Source organism: Danio rerio, chromosome 13 (assembly GCF_052040795.2).
Source record: "Danio rerio strain M-AB ecotype USA chromosome 13, GRCz13ab, whole genome shotgun sequence".
Lineage (NCBI taxonomy): Eukaryota > Metazoa > Chordata > Actinopteri > Cypriniformes > Danionidae > Danio > Danio rerio.
Window position 1 is genome coordinate 38,877,177 of NC_141033.1, and position 21,441 is coordinate 38,898,617.

Consider the following 21,441-nt stretch of genomic DNA (forward strand, 5'->3'; position numbering starts at 1 on the left):
ACTGTTGCACTAAAGTCCAAAAGTGAAGAATTCATGTTATCTATCACTTGATTGTTCAAGCTACCTCACACAAGTTGTCTGTTTATTAACAGAGTTGATGAATGTTAAAATAAAGTGAATTAAATAATAAAATAAGGAACATCCTGGATCTGTTTCATCGCTCTTCTTTAGTCTTTATTTTTATGTATTATAGAAGTATCAGAAAATCAAAATCAAATGTCTCGGTTTCGAGGCAAAAAAAGCTAATCGTGCCATCCCTAGTGTCCACATTAAAATAAAATGCCAAAAGTGTTATTTTTATACATACATATGTTTTATAAGTAAAGCGTCAACTTTAAACACTTTGCCTTTTTTTAATAATAATTTAATTTTAATTTTTTTTACTTTAATATGATAGAAATGTGGAGATTACAGACAGGAAAGCATTAGGAACAGTGAGAGATGGAAAGGATAAAAAAAAAACCTGGAGCCAGGACTCGAACTCGGGTCGCTGTGCAGTATTATTAGGCTATTGGTGCCGGCTAAAATAACTTTTGGTAAAACAATGTAAATGTGAACTTAATAAGTGCTTAATAAGAACTTAAATAAGAAATAAGTGATCTTACTAAATTATTACTCTTTAATTTATTACAAAAAAAAAAAAAGAAAAACCGGGCACTTATGATTCATAAACTCTACTCTTACTTTTCCACTCCATTTTCAATGTTTTGAGTTTGACTAAACAAAACTTGATGGTCTATATTATTTACTCTATATGGTTCATGTTTGGATAGACTGAGGTTTGTTTAATATTATCATTATTATTATTATTATTTATTTTATTTAATTTTATTTCTATTTTTTTTATTATAATTTATAATGGGGCAACGCAGTTGCACAGTAGGTAGTGCTGTCGCCTCACAGCAAGAAGGTCACTGGTTCGAGCCTTGGCTGGGTCAGTTGATGTTCTCGCTGTGTTTGTGTGGGTTTCCTCCGGGTGCTCCAGTTTCCCCCACAGTCCAAAGACATGCGGTACAGGTAAATTGGGCAGGCTAAATTGTTCATAGTGTGTGTGCGTGAATGAGTGTGTATGGATGTTTCCTAGACATGGTTTGCAGCTGGAAGGGAATCTGCTGCGTACAGTAAAACATATGCTGGATAAGTTGGCGGTTCAGTCCACTGTGGCGACCTCAGATTACAAATGGAATTAAACCGAAATGAAAATGAATGAATGAATGAATAATTTATAATAACTTTTTTAATTAACTTACTTATTTAAATAGTTTTTTTTTTGTTATCATTTGTATAAAAATGTATTATAGATCATATAAATGTTTTTTTTTTTTACATATTTATGTTTTTTTAATGTGTTTATATTTTTAAATATAATGTAAAAATAAAAAGGAAAACCTAGTAGTTTGAAAAATTGTGGCAAAAGCTGAAATAACTCATTTGTTTTTTGGCCGTATTGTCCTTTAAATGCTATGTGTCATCAAATCATTCTAGCATAAATCTGCATGACAGGATTGTTTGATAAGTTAACTCTAGCTACACTACACACTGTAAAAAAATGTAATGACAAAAAGTCATGTTTACAAATGTGCTTATGCTACTTTATTTTCATTTATTTATTTTCTTTTTGGCTTAGTCCCTTTATTATTCTGGGGTCGCCACAGCGGAATGACCTGCCTTACTTTACCTTATTTTAATAATTTCAATGTTATAATTTCAACTACATTTAAGTAATGCGAAGTTAACTTCATATTTTTTGTCAGCTTGACTGGCATAAGTTCAAATGACTAGAAAAGTTAAATTTGATTCAACAAAAATAAATTAAGACAACAAAAATGTTTTTAAAGTGTACAGTAGTGTAAATCATGGTAAAATGTGTGATTTTTCGTTAGTTTTTGTGTATTTTAAAAATTGGTTTATTCTTTTATTTAGGAACAACAAACAACAGTAAGTGACATTAAAGGTATTTATGATTTTTATTCATTTTAATTCGGTTCATTTACTCTTTCTATTTATCAAAAAATCTTGAAACTGTATACAGTCCCCTTTTTTCAGCATGGATAATAATAATAATAATAATAATAATGGCGAGGCAGTGGTGCAGTAGGTAGAGCTGTCGCCTCACAGCAAGAAGGTCGCTGGTTCCAACCTCGGTTCAGTTGGCGTTTCTGTGTGGAGTTTGCATGTTCTCCCTGCCTTCGCGTGGGTTTCCTCCGGGTGCTCCGGTTTCCCGCATAGTCCAAAGACATGCGGTACAGGTGAATTGTAGGCTAAACTGTCCGTAGTGTATGAGTGTGTGTGAATGTGTGTGTGAATGTTTCCCAGAGATGGTTGCGGCTGGAAGGGCATCCGCTGCGTAAAAACTTGCTGGATAAGTTGGCGGTTCATTTCGCTGTGGCGACCCCGGATTAATAAAGGGACTAAGCCGACAAGAAAATGAATGAATAATAATAATAATAATGATATAATAATAATTTCTGAAGGATAATGTGACACTACAGGCTACATAAAATTAATTTTTGCTATTACAGAGACAATTTATATTTTACTGTACAGAATTGGTAAATAATTTTTTAAACTGTAAAAATATTTCACAATCTATATTTTTATATTTCTATAAAACAAATTCAGCCAAAGTGAGCATAAGAGAAAAAAAATATATATATATATATATACCCTTATCAGCCCCAACCTTTTGAATGAATATGTACAAATGTATAAATGTGTATTTGTATCATCTATATCTGTAATCAATTTCCATTTAAACACTAATGAGTCCGATACCATGCAAAAGCAAACCACAAACAATGCTAATACGCAAAAACACACTCACAGTTTGCTGTAATACTACCAAACCGTAACCTTTGTATTCAAACCAAGATCTCAGATGGCCAGACAGTGATTCATCTTTTATGAAATATTAAAATCCTGGTGACGATGTGAGAATAGAGACTGTAGAGCATGCACCATCCGTCTCTAAAAGCTTATCGTAAATGTGCTAAATGAACAAACGTTGCTCATAAATAAGTTAAAATAATTATTCTAGTTCAACAGACACAAATTCCACTGTGGTAAGAAGGAATATTTATGATCGGTCATGTGATATGCTTATGAAGTTCATTACTCGCAAACTCGACACTCGTCTGGTGAATTTTGAGAACTACTACATCACCATGGAAACTATTTATGGGATGGAAAGGATGACACCCGACACGTGTCTGTTAACATTAGCAGCAGGTTTTACAGCAGAACTGAGATTTATGTTGCCGAGTTTGGATGCTTAGATCGCTGAAACTCAAGCCGGTTTGATCCACACAAAGCTTCATGCTGGAGCCGCAGTGTGTTTGTTATTTAAGCATGTCCTTAATCAGCAATTCCTCGGCAGAAAATGGCTGTAAAGGGACTCTCAGATGGGCTTCTGATTCACAGAGGAGAGAGCTGTAATCATTTCATTGATCGATCCCTGTCTGTAATGTAACTGCCAGTGTTCAATCGAAGCTGTCTTAAGATTACAAAGGGCTCTTTCTGTGTATGGTAATTCTAACAGCTCACAAACTCACTGAAACTCGCTAAGAAACTTGTGCCACACTTCAGTATTGACCCAGGTTAAAGATTAAAACTATCACTATTTATTTACACTACCACTTAAAAAGTTTGAAGTACATTTCAAATAAAGAATATAAACATTCTTTCAGGCTACACGGTGGCGCAGTAGGTAGTGCTGTCGCCCCACAGCAAGAAGGTTGCTGGTTGGAGCCTCGGCTGGGTCGGTTGGCATTTCTGTGTGTTGCATGTTCTCTCCGTGTTCGCGTGAGATTCCTCCGGGTGCTCCGGTTTACCCCACAAAGACATGTGGTACGGGTGAATTGGGTAGGCTAAATTGTCCGTAGTGTATGAGTGTGCATGAGTGTATATGGATGTTTCCCAGAGACGAGTTGCAGCTGGAAGTGCATCCGCTGCATAAAACATATGCTGGATAAATTGATGGTTTATTCCGCTGTGACGATCCCAGATTTATAAAGGGACTAAGTCGAAAAGAAAATGAATGAATGAACAATTCTATTCCAAATAGTTACAAATGATTCTACTCCAAATAAGGCTACAAACAATTCTATTCCAGATAACTTAACAAATGGTTTGCAATTAATGTTACAAACTATTTTAATTTAAATAATGTCACAAGCTATTAGATTCCAAACAATTTTACAAAACATGGTATTTCAAATAAAATATTTCAAATAATTTCACAAAAGATTCTATTCCAAATATTCCATTCCAATTAATGCAAAAGATTCTATTCCAAATGTTCCATTCTATATAATGTTACAGAAGATTCTATTTCAAATATTCCATTCTAAATAATGCAAAAGATTCTATTCCAAATATTACATTCCATATAATGTTACAGAAGATTCTATTCTAAATAATGTTACAAAAATTCTATTCAATAATGTTACAAGTTATCAAATAATGTTACAAAAGATTCTATTTCAGTTAATGTCAAAAACATTTTATTCCAAATAATGTTAAAGATTCTATTTCAGTTAATGTCACAAACATTTTATTTCAAATAATATTATAAAAGATTCTAAATTAAATAATGTTACAAATGATTCTACTTCAATTAATCTATTCCAAATAATATTCTCGAGGATTCTATTGCAAATAATGTCCCAGAAGATTCTATTCCAAATAATGTTCCGATAGATTCTACTTCAAATAAAGTCACAAATGATTCTTTTCCAAATAATTTTCCAAATAATTCTATTCCAAATAATGTTACAAACGATTTTATTCAAATTAATCTATTCTATATATTCTTCTAAAAGATTCTAGTCCAAATAATGTTACAAATGATTCTGCTTTAAATAATGTTACAAACGATTTTACTCCAATTAATCTATTCCAAATAATGTTACAGATTATTCTATTTCAAATAATGTCACAAATGATTCTTTCCCAAATAGTTTTCCAAACAATTCTATTCCAAATAATGTTTCAAAAGATTCTATTTCAAAAATGTTACAAATATTTTTTCCAAATAATGTTACAAAAGTTTCTATTCCAAATAAGGTTACAAAGGATTCTATTACAAATAATGTTACAAACGTATCTTTCAGGTAATGTCACAATACATTCCATTACAAATAATCTAATACAAATGTTACAAACGATTCTAATCTAAATAATCTTACAAACGATTCTATTGCAAAAACTTTACATACTATTCTATTGTACATACACTTAGAAATGGTTCTTTTTCAATTAATGTTACAAACTACAGTATTCTATTTCAAATAAAGTTAAAAAGTTAAATTCCAAACAATGTTCCAAAAGGTTAGATTTCAAATAATGTTACAAATGAAGGTATTCTAAATGTTACACAGTATTCAACTGCAAATAATGTTACAAATGATTCTGCGACATATAGTGTTACAAATGATTACATTCTAAATTAAATTCTTTTCAACTTTTTATTTATAAAAGAATCCTTTTTTTATTCACTATTAATCAACAAAACTGTTTTCAACATTCTGATTTCTTGAGCATCAAATCTGCATTTTGTAATGATTTCTGAAGGTTCATGTAACACTGTACAACGGAATAATGGGCACTGAAAAAATGTGCTTTACCATCACAGAAATCAATCACATATTTAAAAATTAATAAAAATAAGAACATTTTGTATAACAATACAGTGACTGTATAATAAAGAGAAAGAGAAATTAGGATCATAAATGAGTTTTTTGTCCACGCTCAGACTCCGCTTAATTAACTGTACTTTTTGAGGTAATTAATTTCATATTTAGATGGAAAAATGTTTAACCACAGCCTTGAAATTTCAGCCCAGAGAAGGAAAAAATAGCTGAGAAATCCATTATATCCATAATAATCCATAATAACTGAGATATGTAGTTTAGGAACACTTCAGATAAGATAAAAAAAAATTAGATGCGCTGTGGAAAAAAACAATCTCAATCTTAACTTATTCTGTAACATCGATTCAGATTTCTCTAAGGATTTAGACAAAAATAAAAAATAAAAAAACTAAGGTAATTTCCTTTTTACAAAGCTTGTGTGAGAAAATCATATCTGTGTTTCGACAGGATTGAAATCACAAAGCATGTCTGCAAACACAAATTTTCCTAAACTCCTCAGGGAAAACTATGCCTAATAGGGCAAAATCAAACTGAATTAACACTCTTACATATTAAATTAGAGCCAAAGGAAACACAAGCAATATTAAAAACAATCTCTGTATATTTTAAAATAAACTGAAACAACACAATTCTTGAGATTTTTTTGGGGACAAATTAATTGTTTTATGTTCAGTACACTTGAATTTGTTTAGTGAGCCTAATCGACATAAATTCAACATGAATGAATTGTGTGGAAACCTGCATTTGTTACAGTGTCTATTTGAGTCAGAGTTACACTTTGCTGGTTTGATGCACATCTGCACAATGACACTCAATCAAGTTGGTGAAGTTCAGCAGACACTTATACAGAAGCTCATGCATTCCTGACAGCAACATAAATGGAAATATTTCATTACTTTCTCTAATATTTTTAGATGGAGAATAAGTACACACACAAAAAAGTTCCACATAATGGTTTCACATAATTGATTGCGTTGGGGAAACCTGAAGAAATTAAGGTAACTTATTAGTTTTTACAAATTTAAGTGGATAGAACATAAAACAATTAGGTTGTCCCCTCCTGTTTTATAAGTGTACCTGTGAAATTTAAGTTACACAACTTAGGAAAACACCACATCACAAACACATTAGCTTATGTAGCTGATCTTTCTGTGCACAAGCATCAGAGCATTTAAAGGAGAAAACCAATCCAAAATGTGTGTTAACTATTGAAAATCTTAAGAACTATTTCAAAGCTCTTAATGTAAAGCATGACCCATGTTAAGCACAAATAAGATTATACACTCTCTCCCTACTCTGTGCCCTCTTTTAATTTTTTTAATTATGCAAAAAATGTATATTTTATGTATAACAACACATGTGTAATTTAATAGTTCGACTATACCTCCAAGGGCCTGTTTACACTTCATGCGTTTTCTCTGATCAGATATGTGAAAACGGTTTCATTTACATTTGGTCACATAAATGCCTCTCAGGTAAATGAGACTTTGTACTTGCACTTGTGTTACAAACATCATTACAAGAGCACAAGGCGGACTCCTGAATTACAGTCATTACAGGCTATATCAAACATCTATTTTGTCTTACAGATATGGGAAACACATCATTCATTTAATTTCTTTTAGGCTTAGTCCGTTTATTAATCTAGGGTCGCCACAGCGGAATGAACCGCCAATTTATCCAGCATATATTTTACACAACGGATGCCCTTCCAGCTGCAACCCATCACTGGGAAAACCCATACACTCTCATTCACACTCATACACTATGGACAGTAGCCTACCCTATTCACCTGTACCACGTCTTTAGGCTTGTAGGGGAAACCGGAAGCACCCGGAGGAAACCCAATGCGAACGCGGGGAGGATATGCAAACTCCACACAGAAGCGGAAACTGACCCAGCCGAGGCTCGACCGAGCGACCTTCCTGCTGTGAGGCGACAGCACTACCTGCATATTTTTCACATTATACAGAGGATTTTCCTGTGTATCATTGCATGACTTTTATGCGGCATGATATGCATTTTATCTATCTGAATCAATTTTATTTACATCGTCTGTATGGTGTTATTTTCTGTCTGACCTAAGATGAACCAAATAAAGCCAAAAAGTTTTAGACATGTAAAAAAGAAAGTCAGTGCAAACCAGCAACATCTGTCAGTCAGCCTACTGTATGTACCTAATATTAAATAAGTTAAATATGTATTAAGATTAGATTAGATTATAACCATTACCATTTTGTCGGAAATACAGCGGCTGATGTTTAAATGAAAGAACTTTCACTTTTGGAGGAAGAGTTCCTTGATATCCGAACGTATTTACCATTTGCATCATTCATCTTCTCTGCTGCTCAATCCATTATTCAGGAATTCTGCTCTCTCGCTCTTTGTCACGAGGGATCTTTCAGCACACAGGAGTCACCAAAATGTTCAAGCTGAAGTCTGGAGTCAATTTAGTACAACAAGAGTGAAGTGAACTCAAATTCACACCGACACAAACACAGGCCATCTAAAAGATCCTCGACAATACAGTGTCTTTAAATGCATTTCTCTGAACCGTGTCAGACAGTTTGAGGGTTATAAATAACACAGCAGCATGTACAATAAAAGCACTGTATGTCTTTAAAATACTGTCATTACAAATAAAACATACAGGCATAGTGGTCAGTTTATAAATGGCTATAAAATAGACAGCTAATTACTGGACCATACACTCACCGGTCACTTTATTAGGTACACCTGTCCAACTGCTTGTTAATGCAAATTTCTAATCAGCCAATCACATGGAAGCAACTTGATGCATTTAGGCACAACACGTTATTGCTGTGACATTCAGATGGTAGGGTCAGAATTCCGCATCAACAACAAGAAAGCATGGATCCATCTTGCCTTGTATCAACAGTTCAGGCTGGTGATGGTGGTGTAATGGTGTGGGGTATATTTTCTTAGCACACTTTGGTCTTTTAGTTCCAATTGAGCATCGTGTCAACGCCACAGCCTACCTAAGTATTGTTGCTGACCATGTCCATCTTTTTATGACCACAGTGTACCCATGTTCTGATGGCTACTTCCAGCACAATTACGTGCCATGTCATAAAGTGCGAATGATCTCAGACTGGTTTCCTGAGCACGACAATGAGTTCACTGTGCTCAAATGGCCTCCATAGTCATCAGATCTCAACCTAATAGAGCACCTTTGGGATGTGTTGGAACAATACAGGTGTATGTATTTTCAGTAGATTGTTGAATCTATGCCACAGAGAACTAAAGAGCCCATATTATGGGTTTTTGAAAATGCCCTTCCATGTAGTTTGTAACACAGCTCTAAGTGAAGTGAAGTATCCAGCTAAGGCTTAAATCTGTTAGTGTACAGTGTTTAAAACTGTTGATTCATCTATTAAAGGGTCGACTCATAGTGCTTCAAACGAGTCGCCTTGATACCAGGTCATTAGGTGTTTCGCCATGACGTACTAACGAAACCAACTCATTCACATGCACGCGCAAACTCGGGAGATTTCAAACCTGCGGTCCCGCCCTCTGACATAGAAACCCAGAAACACACAAACACACACACACAAACATGCCGGTCGATTGAAGTCACACTGCAGATGGATATTATTGAGTCTCTACCCAAAGATGAAACCTCAGCATTATAACCAAGCAGTTGGAAACTACTGGAAACTTCTGGAAACTACATGCTACAAAGAATACTTCATCAGCGTTTGTTAAAGGAACGATCAGTAAAGAGTAACTTACTGCTGGATGTCAGGATGGGTTTCTTCCTCCATTTCTCAAGTGTAAGTACGTGCGATTAAAAGTGCCTCGTTGACTCTAGCTTGAAAATGTATTTAGTTGTGATTTGTTACTTGTAACCGCGTGTACTGTATCAGGTTAACTCGCTTTATTCTCCTATCGGGTGCAAAGCCACGTTTAAAACGCGACGCGTGCTGCTTTGTTTACGGAGCTTCGTGGAGGAGGAGTAGTGTGTGTGTCTGTATGTGCGTGTGTGTGTGCATGTGCGTGCCCTGTCGTCCAGAGGTGTGTGTGTTTGTGTGTGTGTGTGTGTGCGAGCGCGTTGTCGTCCGGAGCAGGGTTAAGTGTGTGTGTGTGTGTGCAATATGTGTGTGTGTGTGTCTGTGAAAAGAGCAGAGTGAGACAAGCTATGAGATCTCCTCAACTGTTTTTGGAGTTTTTGCTCAATAAAATGGATAGACGTCTGTATTATCAAGTCCATAGTCTGTATTTACATTGACCCACCGGCAGCTAAAATCCACGCCTACACTATCGAGCGTGTATGAACTGTGATTACTTTTATATTGCTGATTAGCTGTTGGGCATTTCACTCTCTGACTGAAGGCAGTCGACCAATCGCAACAGACTGCCATTGGTCCAATCAGCGCAGATTAGCTTCGCGCTAAGGAGGGGTTTGGGAACAAATGAATCACTGGACGATTCATACAGGAGTCGCTGGGATAATTAGGTAAAAATAAATGCAGATTATAAGACCATGAAAGTGTTTTTTGACCTTGCATGCATATTAAACTGTTGTTGGAGACCCTTACAACCAAGATATGACCCTATTTCATGTATAATATGGGCTCTATAGGGCAGTTCTGAAAGGCAAAAATGGGTTCAACTCGGTATTAGTAAGGTGTACTTAATAAAGTGGCCATTTAATGCATGGTATTTGTTAAACTTACTAAGCAAAAAAGAAACCAAAAATACATTACACTTAACACAGCATATTTCTGGACAGTAAAAACTTGAAAAAAACTATTAAAAAAAACGGAAAACTAGCAACAATCAAGAATGCAGGATTATTAAGTGTCATGGCTTCACAGTCAAAATAGTCATTATAATGGAAGGCAATCAAATCAAATCAGGCCTTTATTTGTCACATACACTTTCGTATAGTGAAATTGAACCCCCCGACCGTACACAGACATCACAATTTTCAGGGGAAGACAGGTCACAGGAGGTAGCATTTAGAAAAGGAAATAAGATACATTTCAGGAAAGGGAGGCAAAAAAAAGCTCCCTCTCAACTTTCCCTTGAATTAGAGCAATGTGGGACCAGGGAGACAAAAGAGCCCCAGCAATCAGCAACAAAAACACACAGACAAGACACAACATTGCCACACGGGATGGGAACAATGGGGCGAAAACACCCATCAACATGACGAAAGGGTAGTAAATTTAAGTGTTTTGTTGAATTTTTGAAGATTTTAAAAGCATTTTTCCAAAACATGTCTCAAAATAAGATATATCACAAAAAATCATTCTATTAGCTTAAACACAGAGAAAGTTGTGGCCAATTTTAAGACTCAAAATCACCCAAGAGTGGATGAAAACATCCCCAACAGCACACAAGGGTAAAAAAATGATATGCACATAAGCTTCAAATATTTCTGCACTTCATTTGAATGTTAAAATAAATAAACTAGAGTCACCCCTCTTTTATTCCTGTTTAAATAAAACCCCTGATAACCAAATAAGTAATTATGTCATTACAATAAAGTCCAACATGTTTTTATGCTCCACACTTTACATCTCACGTTTAAATTGCCACAAAACAAGCAAGAATCAACAAAATCAAATTTATCACAGGCACATATCTCTGTACTCTGGATTTCAATTTATAATATTAAGACGCCATAAGCCTGCAAAGACCTACTGATCACGACCTCTCTGTTTATTACACTTCATAGCAGCTCATTTACTTCTAATAACATGTTTGCCTGTTAGTTCAATACGGAAATCTAAATATTCTCTAGAAGCCCAACCAATTCATCATAATAAATTAATAATGTTGTTTACTAATCTAAATGATTCATTACACTGTGCAGCCCTGCTATAACTACAGATTTACAAAAATTGTTTGAAAGTCCAAAGGGAGCCAAGAGACAGAAAACAGGGCAGAGAAGAATCATGGCAGAAGGTTAATGATACAGATCATTTTGTGCTGTTGCTTTTCTTTCATCATGCCACCGACTGAACCACTGGCACAAAAAACTAGCAACACACAACCTCCAGACACTGCAACTAACCACATGAGACTGTTATCATTTAATGTTATTATAAGCATTAAAATATTGTGCTACTCAATATTTTGTGGAAAATGTGATGCAATTTAACAGCTTATACATACAGGGGCAGACTTAACCAATAAGCAAGGTAAGCAGCAGCTTAGAGCCCCAGGGAATTAGGGGGCCCCAACTAATGCCAAGAAGCCTATAATAATCATATAGCTCTGTTATAAATTTTCTATCATATGTTGTAAAATCTGTCATAAACCATTAAGATTTTAACCTAATAAAAGGGCCCCCATAAGAAGTGTAACGTTCCTTCCGTAGCGCACATGCAAATATTAAAAACTAATCACAAATAACTGTACATACTGTAGTTAGTGAACTTGCTTTATATTTGTGAATTTATAGTATTTCATTTTACGTTAAGAAGATAAAGGTTCTACTTAAATTAAAACCTTTGTAATTTATACCTCAGTGTAAGAATGGGTTTTAACCACAGCGGTTGTAATTAAAGTCAACACACCAGGCCCTCATCTAATCTGTATCTGCCTTTGAAATTTGTGTGAGCCTTCTTTGGTTACAAAGACATATAAACAAATGCATATAATTTAGTCTCTTCCATCAGTCCTTACTGTACTTTTCAAACATTTTAACCATTTTAAAAAGTCATGTTCAAAGAACTTTAATAAAATTTGCTAAATTCAATGCTGGTGATATTCAAATGTGGTTTCTGAGATATTGATAAAATGTGCATTATTTGTCAGTGTTATTGTACAAGATTTAAACATACACTTTACATTTTTTAATTCTGTTTTTACAATTGAGTACAATTGTTGAAATAAAACCATACATTTTATTTTACATTTATTTAAGCACTGTTTTTAATTACCTTCTAGGGCTAAAACTGTGCATTGCGATATTTACATTTTCTGCAAATTATATTGCGATTTTTAGCAAGATTACTAACTTAATAATTTTAGATTGACTGGGGTCATTTTGTAAGGTAGGCCAAAAAATATAATAAACGGATTACAAGCAGAGATAAAAAAGTAGAGCAAACATACAAATAAAGGAGTCTAAAAGTATACAGGTACAGAAATAAAATAATCAAATGTACATTAAAGCTGTATATCCTTCATTGTGTAAAGATTAAATGGAATTAATCTTTGGTAAAGCTCCAAATGTAATAATACCCTGTGCCCAAATGTTTTAAACTCATCTAAAATGTTCACACAAGCCTTAAAAACACAAGTAATTGATAAACTTACACTTTAGTGTGATTGAACAGAAAATTTGCATGTGTTCTCAATTGTTGTACCTGGTCATCTTTAATACTGACTCCACACTGCACGTCCTGCAATGTGACTATTGCATATTCACACATCCATGCTTAAACAACATATTTTGCAGCCCAATTACTTTCCAGGCCTTGAATCCATGTCTGGATGCCTTTGCCTTCACTTTTCATAAAAGTAAAGTCTGATTTAATTATTAACAATCGATATGTGCATCTGAATTTAAAATACTAATACAATGACTACTGCATACTAATTAATGTATCCACAGAAAACTCACAAACTACAATGTCTCAAATGACAACAACTCAAACACACCACAACTACAGCTTCATAAAATTAGAAAGTAACTTGTGTTTTATCTGCTTTAACTAAGCTGACTCAAAATGCTTAAAGGCATAAACTACAAACGCAGCTAACTATTAACGAGCCAACGAAAGCTATCAAAAACACAAGACCAACGTAAGCGGTATAATAAATGAGAGTCGATAAAACTGGGCCAGAAAGACAGTCCTAGTGATCTGAAATGAAATACTTGAGAGAACGAAGGAGAGAAAGAAAATTGGTTTCTGGTGCATTCTGGTGCATCGTGCTGCAGCATCATGGGAATATAGCAAGCACCAGCCGAGAAGGAGATCCCTCTCTCTCACACACACTCACACACACACACACACACACACACACATACGCACACACACACACTACACATTCAAAAAATTAACACTGTACACTCAAAAAAACTTTTATTTGCTATTTGAAACTACTTATTTAAAATAAGCTGAAACAATAATTGAGATTTTGTTGGGACAACTCGATTTTTTATGTTCAATCCACTTAAATTTGTTAAATCTGTAAAGTTAACTTAATTGATTTGTGTTGGGAAAATATGAATGAATTGTGTGGAAACCTGCAGTGTAAAACATGCAAAATTTGACAACTCATTCATGCTGTCCCAATAAAAAACAAATAAAGGTGCAGAAGGTGATCTGCCTCAATGCTAACCAGTTAGCATAATCTTTCAAACAAAACCCCTCTCCTCCCATCCAAAGCCATGCCGCCTGAAATCGCGAACGTGCACATTAAAGATGACAGAGACCCACTAGATCTTGTCATTCGCCAGTTAGAAAACTTTAGTACTTTTTAATACTGTAATTCTGAACAAAAACTGTATTACATCTAGCACGCTTTCAAGAAAAAATTATCATAATGTGTAATATTTCATGCATGCAAGGATAGCTGGTGCTTAGTGCTTGGCCGGCGGGGTGCAGGAAATTCACTTATTAAAAAATAATACTTACATACTATTTTAGACAGAATTTTCAGAGTAGCACGGTAAACAATGTAGAAAGGGCGTCACAGGTTTTCATTGTTTAAAAATGAAGCAATGTGAATATAAAACCAACTTCAGCTCAGTAAAGCAGGCTAGGTGGAATAGCGCTATTTACTTATGTTTAATTGTTAAACTAAATAAAAATCTACATTATCGATGCTGTAAAAGGTCTCTTATGCAACTGAACATTGTCACATCAATCTTTTACTGGGAGATTTCAGTGGCTGAACAACACTTCTGTGCATATAACCCATTCATAAAACAACAGATTCTATCAGCTTTGCCTGACTAAAATAGTTTTCAAACATAACATTACCTGTCTAAAAGAAATACTTCAGCCATGGTGTCATCCTTCCTACAGCATGCAAAAGTAACTCCAATATTGATTCAGGATTTGAACATCTTTTTTGATTCAGCAGTTGTTTGATGGTGGATCTGCATGAACAGAGGTGCGCAGTTGTACAAATCTATATTTGCTGACAGACAGTTTGGGCTACTTATCAGAACTATGGGAATTATCGGCCCGACAATATATATTTGGATGAACTTTTTTAGTCTTATGCATGACCCAGAAGATAAAAATACACATAAATACATTTAGATCATTTACTTTGACACTTTATGTACACTGGAAGCTGCTGTAGCCAAAACAAATTCCTTGTGTGTATGAAGCACACTTAGCAATAAAGCTGAATCTTATTTAATTAATTCTATTGGATTGTGAAAAGACTTTGAACCAGCACAACAAAAAAAATTCTGAAGAAAATTAACTACTGCACCTTTAATCAACATAACAAATATAAGTAGTTTTGAACATAAAACAATTAAGTTGTCATTAAAAAATCGTAAGAATTGTGTTGTTTTCAGCTCGTTTTATATAAGTAGTTTGAACAAGCAGCAAAATATATATTTATATATTACCCTAACCTACCTAGTCAACCTAATTAACCTAGTTAAGCCTTTAAATGTCATTTTAAGTTGTATAGAAGTGTCTAGAAATATATGTGGCAAAGTATTATTTACTGTCATCTGCATTACTGCAAAGATAAAATAAATCAGTTGTTAGAAATGAGTTATCAAAACTATTATGTTTAGATATGTGTTGAAAAAATCTATATATAATCTTTTAATATAGTAAAAACTAAAACGAATTTAAAAACCTTAAGAATTCTGTTGTTTTCAGCTCATTTTAATAGTTTGAACAAGGTTTTTTTCTCCACTTTCGTCAATTGGTGAATTGTTCCTCGCCCCTGGCTAGCTTGGTTTTGGGACTTGTGGAGCTGCACATCGATGGATTTGCTCTTCAGTGTTTTGGCTTTCAGCAGTGAAAATCAAACCACACAGAAATGAACTTAACTGAACTTGAAAACTGGACTGACAGTTTCAATTTGACTAGAACTTCTATGGTGAGCTGCTTTGACCCAATCTACATTGTAAAAGCGCCCTAGAAATAAAGATGAATTGAACTGAACAGAAAACATCTCAGCACGTGCACATGCTTCTAAACTCACACAATGACACAATACATTAGAAAACAAAATGGCAGGAGATAATATAAGAAGAGCTTTAAAATAAGTGTCATCTGATGAATATTTTTTCTTTAAATATCTTGCATTCCTTCCATCTCATTTTCCTATAAAGTGTTAAAGGTCAGTAAAAAGTGACATAAGACTCCAGGTACGTACTACAAATGTGTGAGAGAGAGACAGATTGCCTATATCTGCAATGTGCTGACTGCTGACCTTTATTAAAGCAGAACAGAAGGCAGGACAGCAGCATATAATCCAGTTAGTTAGTGCATCGGTTAGGCTGTCTGTGATTTAAACCCTGCTGGTGGCAATAGCAGGTGCTCGGTTATGATAGATGCAGATGTCCGTACTTAACTTTCTTTCCGCTATAGCAATCCACTGGCTCGGCCATAACTGAGGAATGGTGCCTGCTATTTGTGTACTAGGGTTGTCACGATACCTGCATCACATTTTACGGGACAACGCCAGCTGAACTGTCACTCTCTCAACATGATGGCACTCTCGCATTTTAGACGCATTGTTCCTTATGCAAGTTTGCAATGACAAGCAATTTGTCTCTGTATCTTCAGATTTGTCAGCTCACTGAAGCTCAAAACTCTCAATTCATTTGTGTTATTTTACATCTTTAATAATGTGAGAGTATATTTTAGTAGTTAATAGGCACGTCCAGATCCGATTATGTGATCTTTCACGGTTTCAAACTCGATTGGAATCGGACATTACCACCCATTCAGGACTTGAATATATATATTTATACAACAGTTCTGTCTGGTTCTCAAATCTGATTGGCTGATAGCTGTGCAATATTCTGCAATATCAGAACTCCTACAGCCTCTTTCCCCTTTGTGTATTACTCTGCCCACATACAACCAGCAAAAAGCAGACACTACAGATCTAAAGTTTAAATGATGCACACTCAACTGTTTAACTGTCAGCTTATGATTTGAATCCGGAAGAAAGTAGTTCCTCATACAAAAGGGTTTTTGAGACTCTCCATGTTTGATTTTGCTTTTATATACACAATTATGCCGTCATACTGTTGTATAAACGCAATATCACACTCGTAGCAGTGTGATATGGCTGTATATCGGCACTGGTGAGGGCACTAAGGCATTCGCACACACACACACACACACACACATACACACACACACACACACACGCACACACACGCACACACACAAACACACACAAACACACAGACACACACACACACACACACACACACACACACACACACACACACACACACACACACACACACACACACATATATATATATATATATATATATATATATATATATATATAAATAAATGGGTGGTAATGTCCGATTCTGATTGATTGAAAGATCACAAAATCGGATCTGGACGTGCCTGTTAACTACTAAAATATAATATTATATATATATATATATGAATTTTTTTTCTCTCCGTTAAACAGAAATTGAGGAAAAAATAAACAAGCGGTCTAATAATTCAGACTTTAATTATATATATATATATAATTAAAGTCTGAATTATTAGACCGCTTGTTTATTTTTTCCTCAATTTCTGTTTAACGGAGAGAAAAAAAAATTCAACACATTTCTAATCATAATAGTGTTAATAACTCATCTCTAATAACTGATTTATTTTCTCTTTGTCATGATGACAGTAAATAATATTAGACTAGATATTTTTCAAGACACTTGTATACAGCTTTAAGTGAGATTTAAAGGCTTAAAATTGTTTAAAGCCTTCAATCGTTCTGTTTTTGGTTGTTGGTGTGCCATTGACTGAGCATGTGCTTGTGTGAACACCCGCCCTACTCTGCCTCTGATTGGCAAATGATGGAAATGTAGTCTATCTAAGCCAATCTCACACTCTCAGTTACACCACGTTCACAGACACACCAATCATCATTACTAGTTGGTTATTTGTCCCACAACAGCCCCAAACATATACACACGCACACCCTAGAGAAAGAGAGATGCTGCTCACATGAAAACTGCTTCTCAATTATAGTAACGCACATTTTATTGTCAGTAATGGTGTGTTAACGCAGGAAACAGTAATTGTTTTGATTACTCGTTACTGAAAAAGTATCCCCATTGGTAATGCTGTTTATTGATAGCGCCTTTATTCCCATCATTGGTCCTTTATGATCAATGTAATGCATCCATGCTGAATAACAGTATTCATTTGTTTCCAAAGAAAACTTGACTTGTAATCTTGCGTTCAGACACACACTGTTCCTCTTTATTCATTAACAAAAACAATTAAAAGAAGATTCCAAGCCAGGAGGAACACAGCTGCATATTAATGACAAGTAACACAACTTCTTTTGAAGTGAGTTTAGAAACACTGTAATTCTGTTAAAACAGTCACTTAATGTGGATGAATGGAGTTCTTCATTTAGCATTCTAGGTAATGCACACAAGCACATGGGAAGATGACATGAAATAAGTCTGAAGAGTTCACGTCTTCTGGAATATGACACGCTATGCTCCATATAAAACTATTTTATTCATTATAGCGCATGCATGTTTCATGATATCACTTTAATTCCGTTCCTACTTGCGGTATTTGGGGTTAAAAAATTCATTGGTGTCACCACAGGACCACTTAAAGTGACAAAATGTGAGTTTTCCAAACACTTGCAGTGGTGACCAGACATAAAACATAAGATGTACATACTCCCATGTCTATAAATATAATTTTGAACGATGTTAATTAAGAAAAAAAAGTCCATGAACACATTATGTATCAGCTACTCACATACTCTTACATATAGACCATGGGTGGGTTGGAGTGTGAAATATGCTGTGAATATTCTAACTGCACTATTAATATCCTGTAGCATATCTGGACCGGCGCACCACACGTCTCTCTCGCTGTCTCTATCTAGTCTGTGTTACTGTATTAATGGATCTCTTTCCAAATCTCACATGAATGAACTGGATTAATTAAACGCCAGCATTCCTAAGAGAAATCTCAGAAAAACCATTCCTTAAACCTCAATAGTGTGCCTAATACGAAACCTGTACATATGTAAAAGTGATTAAATTGCACAACACTCATATTGCATGTCACTCTATTTTTAAAGTAGACTGAATATTAACAGCAGGTAACAGGTCAAATTCCATACACTTGCCTACAGATATTATAAAACAGCATCACACATGGTTGAAAATGTGTGAATGTCTTAGCATTTTGTCACAAAATATCAAAATAAGCAAAGTAGAGTGCAAGCAAAGAAGATTTCTAGCAAACCCTTACAGAAAACTCATGAAAATCACATGTGGAACTTGGGCTGCAGGATATTGAAAAATTTTGACATTGCAATGTTTTCTTTTGTCCCTGTAATATATCTAATATCTATATAAATATATCTATATAAAGCCATTACTTTAGATCAGAGGTGACCAAACTTTTTCTTACAAAGGGCCAAAAGGTACAAAGGGCTGTGGGGCGAAGTTAAATAAACCAAACCGTATTACATTAAACTTTCTCATTTGTTTGCTTATTATTTAAAATTAACTTGAAAAAGTAGCTTTAAAACATGGTAAATGATGGTACTGTGTAATTTTTAACATTTTATAATGAACTTATTATAGTAAAAAGATAAACAATCCCTTTTATAACACAATAGAGCTCAATACTGAATACACTAGTCAAGCTACTCCTGCCTTTGCCTTGATTTGCTCACCTATGTCTTGTGCATTGTCCACTATCTGTCAAGTGACAGTATTTACATTTTAAATGTCTGATTAATATGTAACATAATTTTAGTTGGCTTTTTTGTAGCTCCTTAATTAAACAAAGAAACCAAAAGATATATTAAATTCAAAATGACGATCTCTGTCAAAGGCATTCACAACTCTCCATCATTTTCCCTCTTATTTCAGATGGGATGGCGGGCCAAACCAAAGGTCAACTTTGGCCCATCTCTGCTTTAGATTGATTGGGATGATTTGTATGGAAATGAAATATAGATATATTTTTATGTAATTTATTATATACATATAATAAACAAACTACAGTCATAAAGAAACACAATGGAGCAACTGATAAAATGAAGTAAACAGAGTTTTAATGGTTTTCTGGGAAGCGTCTAACAGTGTTCAGGAACAGAAATTGAATAATAATATAGTCTAAAACATATAAATAATTCAATAAAATGTTTTTTTTTAACTTTATGCTCTTTATGTTCTCTTAAAATGCTCACATAGGCCTTAAAAACACAAGAAAATGTTAAATGTTCATTCTATAATTGTATGATTCTACAGTGTCTCCTCAAATCTCATGTGTTTTGACCTGTAGATTCTGGCCAGCTATATTCATAACTCAACATTGTAGATTTTGTGATGTGACTATTGTGGACACACACATTGTGATATCAATGCTCAAACGATATATTGTGCAGCCCATGTGGAACACACATGAAATGTTTGGTTCTGGTAAACTTTGATGTGAAAAAAACCCACAATATTATAAATACCTTTTATATTTCACAAAACAATTTCCAATCAATGTTTTATTTGCTTTTCATGTGTACTTCAAGCTCACGTGGTTTTTTAGTTAGCTAAGCATTCTAGTTTTAGGATGTTTTGTATAATAAAACAACAGATTTTAGGGGTGTAGCGGTTGAGCCGTTATCCGTACTAATCACAACCCATGGTTCGAAACGCATGTGACCCGCGAATTAATAAAATTTTTAACAGATAGATTAATCCTAAATTTGTAATGATCGCAGAGAGATCGTCTCTCGCGTCATTCAAATCACATGTATGAAAGCATTTAGGCTTTCCTGTAAAATATAATGACAATAGAATAAGTTGTGACAGGTCATTCGGGATGTGGTGGGTTTCTTAGGTTAATAAAGGTGTTTTATGTCACTACTTGTTTAGCCTGCATTAATGCATTCTGTGTATCTGCATGATTAATCATTAAAAGATCGGGATCTTAACACCCACAAACATGAATTATAAATGATGGTGATTCGCATACGTTTATTAATCCTTCGATGCATTCAAATCTGAAAACGTAAAATTCAAGCAAGAGATTGAGTCTTTAGTCTGAGTTAGTTATGAAGTTACAAACAGTCAAATAACACAGAAGTACTGAGATAGTTTAGATAAAACCACTGATGTTTTAGCAACGATTAAAATCACTGTCGTATGCATTTAACGATGTCCAAAAATGAAAGTTGTAGGCAGCAACTACATTATTTAACTAATAAGTGGCGACAACCAGCCATTAAAAATAATTTCTTTAAAAATGACACCTCTAGCAATGAAACATGATGTTTTATGAGTGAATAACTGAATCATTTATAGAAAATGAGACTAAAGATATATATGGGTTGTACAAGTTATATAGTTAGATTTCTACATTTAACGTTATCAACAACAGTAGTAGTAACATTGAATTTTTCACAGTACTGAATATTTTACAGTTTATTTTTATTCAGCTGATTATTTCTTCATTTCATTTTTATAAAATGACAGCTTCTAAGATCTGTTTGTTGAAACCAAAAGAGTCTTGCAGTATTGTTTTTATAATAAATGGAAAGCAAATTACATTTGTCATTGGCTGATCTAAAAAATGGTTCGATACGTAATTAAAAA

The 21,441-nt window shown here is 34.3% G+C and overlaps 1 protein-coding gene across 7 annotated transcripts in view; it reads right to left on the reverse strand.

Annotated features, from left to right (window-relative positions):
* slc8a3 (solute carrier family 8 member 3) overlaps nt 1-21,441 on the reverse strand; it is a 95,122-nt gene that overhangs the window by 45,079 nt on the left and 28,602 nt on the right.